This window comes from Beta vulgaris, chromosome 9 (genome assembly GCF_026745355.1).
Source record: "Beta vulgaris subsp. vulgaris cultivar EL10 chromosome 9, EL10.2, whole genome shotgun sequence".
Lineage (NCBI taxonomy): Eukaryota > Viridiplantae > Streptophyta > Magnoliopsida > Caryophyllales > Amaranthaceae > Beta > Beta vulgaris.
The window spans coordinates 39,320,251-39,326,250 of record NC_079210.1 but is presented as its reverse complement, the minus strand read 5'-3'; positions in this window follow the sequence as shown (position 1 = coordinate 39,326,250).

Sequence of the window (6,000 nt, the reverse complement as noted above, 5' to 3'; positions counted from 1 at the left end):
AAATATTAAAGTAAAGTTGTTATCACTCAAAGTGATAAAATTAGTGATAAGATTAGAGTGTTGTAACAACTAACAAACAACACCCACGCGTGAATCCCCTAGCCCAGCAGATGAAAAACATCCCCCCTTGATTTATTTTTATTTATATTTTAAATAAATAAAAATAAAAATAAAAATAGTCACAAGATAAAAATAATTTCGTACAAGACCAAACTTTTGAATGAGTATATGAATGTGTGATTGTCCAACAGTTAGGCAGCCCTCAAAGATGATGACCCTTCATTGCACCCCCTTTCTTTCTTCCCTTTACATTTCCAACTTTTTGGACCACCATCTTTTTCTTACCTTTTTTGTACATATATTATGTAGTATTATGTTTATGTTAGAATCAGTACAAGTGTAATATAGAATAGTGTGGCTCTTGTATGGCTGTTTTCGTGATCATGACATCTCCCAACAACCAATTTCGATTTTATGGGGATTTTCATTACTTTATTTACAACTATAACCATTAATACATAGAAACTTATTTATGCTATTACATAATATTTCTAACTTGGTAAATTTAATTTATACAATGAATAACATATGAATGTCACTAAGACGTATTCCATTGATATATGTTGTCACGATATATATCAGATCAAAAATTATTAAAAGACACGGTCTAATTATAGTGAAAATAGACCAGTCACTAAATTGATTAAATTAGTCACCAAATGAAATTATCCTAGTCATTATTGGACTAATTTTCTTTTTAATATTGAGCTTACCATTGCCTATTTTTAATTTAAAAGTAGGCAGTCTCTTACAAAACAAACTCATATTAGATATACTTTTTATTGAATCTAATAAAATTCTAAAACAGTTTAATTCTCCATAAATAATTAAAAATCACTAGAAGATTAAAAAACGATTAAAACTTTATGCAATCGATTAAGGCTATGTTCAGTTCACCTTATTTTTGCTTATTTCAGATCTAATCAGATCAGATCAGATCAGATCAGAAAAAATAAGTTCAGATCAGATCATGCTTATATTTAAAAATCATTATATCTTTCATTACATATTAGTAAAAGTTATAATAATTTGAATATTAATAAAGTACTCATTGATACGAATCAAACAAGACCCCACATGACTATATTTTTTCTTATATATTGAGAAATATCTAAAAGATAAGATCTTGTAATTAGATCAGATCAGAAAAAATAAGTTCAGATCAGATCAGATAAGTTCAGATCAGAAAATTTCAGGTGAACTAAACATAGCCTAAGTATGAATATTTTCCTTTTTTCTTGTATGAAAGTAGGTGGGGAAGTATGGCGATTTATGAATGAGAAGTGTTAAAATAACAAAATTGATGCCACAGTAATTTTCCAATAATTATAGAGCTCTAATGACATTTTTGGTATTGGTTGCATACAATTGCCACGTTCTACCATTTCTCCAATAGTGTCAAGTTCATGTCTGATGGTTGTACTTGAGCTAAAAGGAGAGTGATTGAGCAACCTTAAGGGTGCCAACCCTCTTGATAATGAATTCTCATCGATCAATCATGCATTAATTCATTATTTTTGTGGTGATTCTCTCTCCACTTTATTACTAGTGTACCAATATTTTATTCAATGTGTCTATGAGGGTTGGCAACCCTTAGGATTAGCCAAACATTTTCCGAGCTAAAGTTCATACAAACAAGCGAATAATTTAGCTACTAATTGGAATATACACTTGGATAAATTTCAACATGGTCAAAATTGGTTTATTTTCACGTTGATAAAAAACAAATGAAAAAGAATCTTGAGGCCAATGTAGTAACTAAATACATTATTGGCAATCCCTCAAAAAAAAAAACTCATTATTGCTTAAAAGCGCAAATCATAAAGAGTCAAATGAAAATAAAGGAAGTAAGATATGGCCACTAAAAGATGAAGCATTTTTTTTATGCACATCACTTTTCTATGCGGCGCAAAAAGGAACAGTATCATAAAAAGAAAGGGTTTGGGGTGGGGTTAGAATAGATGCTTAAAATTATGTTAGGAGAAAAAGATGTTACATGTACATTTTTATTTTTTGTTTGAACATTGAAGTCGTAGCAGGAGCTGAACTGGGTCGAAGAACATCACTATCTAAATTCGAAAGGGGTTGTTTAAAGATTACAAAGAATGAAAATTAGCTAAGGGAAAGGAATTCTGATAACTCTTGTCGACCACTTTTATTTTTGTTATTTAGCCTTCATTGCATATTTGCATGCCTAAAGAACTTTTGCTTTGTGCTAATCCCAGGTAAATAGATAGTGGATAAAGTATTAAAGTGGTTACGATACCTGAATTAGAAACTACAAATGAACACAAATGGTGAATGCCGTAACAATCTAACTACGTCATAAAGAATACTCCCTCCGTTTCTTTTTAATTCACACATAATTATTTTTTTTTGGAAAAATGAAAACCAATAATCCTATCTTTGTCACTTCTGATCAAAACAATCCCACCTCTTTGAAATCTCGAAACAATCTCACCTTTATACCCCATCTTCTCAAACTAATAGTGTAAAACTGATATTTAAACAATCCCACTGTAATTAGAAATGGTGCAATTAGTATGTTGCAATTAGTAAAGATGGAGGAAATATATATCTAGTACGGATTACAATTCCGGTCAATGGATCAAGGTAGGGTCGGGTTTGTTACGTAGTCATTTTTAGATTCTGCTAAAAAAATGAGAATTAGTGTAAAACTTAATATTACCATGAAGTAAAAAAAAAATTGAACAGAGAGAAAGTTAGAAAAAGAAGTCCCCAGCTCTTTCCCCTCAATTCCCCGATAAACCCTAGCCCCAAATTTTTGAAAAAATCCCAAATTACCCAGATTAAAGACAAATCGTTACAATATTTTCTTAATTTATGTTGTTTCTTCGTCCTTTTTCTCATAGTTTTCCTTTTTTTGTCAGGATAATTAGCAAAGAGTGTAACTCCTAAATTGCTTTCCCATGCGAAAATTAAGACTACTCCTGCAAAATCAAATAGGATAGTTACCCATAATTGCAAAGGGCTATAGGCCTAATAACCTATTAATTTCTAGTAATTTATTGTCAAATCTCTCGGAAATCCATTAAAGAGGTATAGGTGGCATCAATTTCTAAATTTCAAGTACAAATATAAAGCTAGGATTTTGGGTTTTCCGTAAGAGGATGGGAAAGATCATTACTTCCCCTCTTTTAGAAGGGTTATCTTAAATTATTTTGGCCTTAAGGTCATGATTACTGGTGACGTGGAGGCTGGTTCTTGTAATTTGCAGAGTTCGAAGGAGAGTATTGGAAGTTTTCCCATTAATCACTTCAAGCATTAAATGTGATAGTAAGTTTCAATCAATTCAATCAATTACAGCTAACTAGTGATGCATTTTGCCCTAATTTCTTACACTATATAAGCAACCAAACTCAGGTAAATTTTTATTATCTTGCAAAGTTCATAACCTCTCTAGTCTTAATTTTTATAAATTGCCAAGTTAATTGCTTTATTAAGTGTGCTGAGTGTGCTAGTATAATTGGTTCTATGGAGAATTCTAAGTCATTCAAGGTTCTTGTCCTTGAAACTGGTATTTCTTCTGGTGATATAACTTCTTCAGTTGTTGATTCTTAGGTTGCATGTGAGTCCTTTCAAATTAGTAATTTTCATGTTATGTCTATGAATCATGATCTTGACCCCTCTGGTCCTCCTACTTTTCCTAAGTTCATACGCATAGTGTTAGATGACTTACCTCCAGTGCAAAAAGATATTGAGGATTTAACTAAAACCTATTTAGTTGGTAAAATACTTGGTGATTCAGTAGACCTAAGAACTATATATTATAGCAAGAACTAAAGCTGATTGGAAATTATTTTGTAAAGGGGATGTACACTATCTTGAAATAGGGAATGGTTGGGTGCTTATTAGGTTTCCAAATCCTGGTGACTTGTTCTTAATTTGGTCAGGAAGACATTAGCATGTCCAAGGGGAGTTATTTGTGGTCTATTCTAGTAGACACATAATTGTATCTCCCTATTTAAGGATCCAATGATGAAATATATTGCGGTATCAATTGACACGGACTATGGAAGAGCAGTTCGAATAACTAGGCAATGTGTGTTTTAAATTAATATTCTAAAGCCCAATTAATTATCCATGATGATTAATTCTAAATTAAACCTGTAAAACGTTTTAGGTTCATTTTAAGAGCCCAATTAAATATCTATTATTTTAACAAATATTTTCATAAATGCTTTTATTATCTTTAGTAAACACTTTGAGCATAAATGAAAATTTTCATCCCGTAAAATTCAATCTCCGAATTTTTAGGGATAAAAATAGCATATTCAAGCACACTTAGAATAAAAAACAAATATATGCTAGAATATGCGTCGGACGCGGTGGATGCGCCCAGCCCACCACGTGCGTCCCACACATTGGCCAGATCGCGTTAGGCGCGCCAATAAACGCCTTACACGTGGAATTCTGACTCACACAGAGTCGCATCTGACGCAAGTCCTGTGTGAGACGCAAGCTACTTTTCTATTTTTTAAAAAAATGCTTTTATGCGTGCTTGAATTTAATTGGACATACCACGCTAGGCGTGCCAATCTGCGCCTGACGCATGTTATTGCGCTTGCCATGTAGGACGGCGCCTAGTGTAGGACGCGCGTGCAACGCAGTTTTCTTTTGCTTATAAATACGGGCTGATTTCCCGAATCAAAGACTACTTTTCATTATTATTTTATGAACACAAAATCCTTACGAATAATTCTGAATACTATTACGAATCTCAAAATACTTCAACCCTTTCAAATCAATTTCAATTACTAATCATACTACGTTCCTGGTTCCACGATTGCTCCGCCTGAAAATTGTTACGTTCTTCGATCTAAATAGCATATGTATAATATTGAGGATCCTTGAATAATATTATTATATTGAAGTTACTAACAATTTTCTTGTCATGATGTAGATCTTTAATTGATAATCATGATTCTTTGTAAATTCTAACCCTTTTATATTCCTTTATATAATGTTCTTGATTGCCTTATTTGATCTATGCATGCTATTTATCACCCACATGTTATTATTGCTAAACAAGACCTAAAGAAATATTCTAATTAATTCAGATAATTTGGACAACTTATTAGAAACTTTGTAATATGATTTCTCAATAACTTGTCACTAAAAATGTAATCGTTTTATGTGTTTCCTGAAACAACCTAGACTAATTATTTTTAGGGTGCTTTAAAACGTTATATGAATATTATTTTTTTGCATAAAATTTGTAATGAATCGATATTCTATAGAGACCAGCAATGGGTAATATAAAATCTGTAATGAATCTGTAATAAATCGATATTCTAGACTGTATTGTACCCTCACCCTCAAGCTCAATTTTTGGTTCCTCGCCATCTATGGAGTCATGATGAGAAAATCTACATTGGATAACTCTCTATGATGTCCTACCATTTCAATATCCAATTAGGTTTGTGTTTCTTTCTTTAAAGAATTATTGGCGACATCAAAAGGAATTTCAAATAAAACATTAACAATGGGGTAGGCAAATAAACACGCTCACACCGCCTGTAGGCTTAAAGGAATAAAAAATCCAGGCCTACAATTTGGAGAATCCACTGGGGAGGATTTTAAAAAATTAATTTGTTTTTGGTTTTTTCACCAAATACCCCAAATTTTCGATTTATTCACGTGGTACCCTCGCACTTTTGAAAATACACGGGGTACCCGTCAGTTTCTTATTAATACATCCACATGCCCTTAATGGTTAATGTCGTTAATTGTTGTTAGTCTTAAACCTCATTAAACCCTAATTACCAATAATTAGCCCTAATTAACCTAACTAAACCCTAACATCTAACTTCTAATCCTACCCTAACTCTATATCAAACCCTAACCCTAACCCCACTACCACGAAGCTGCCACCCTATCCTCCACCCCACCCCTACGACCCCATCGCCACCCAGCACC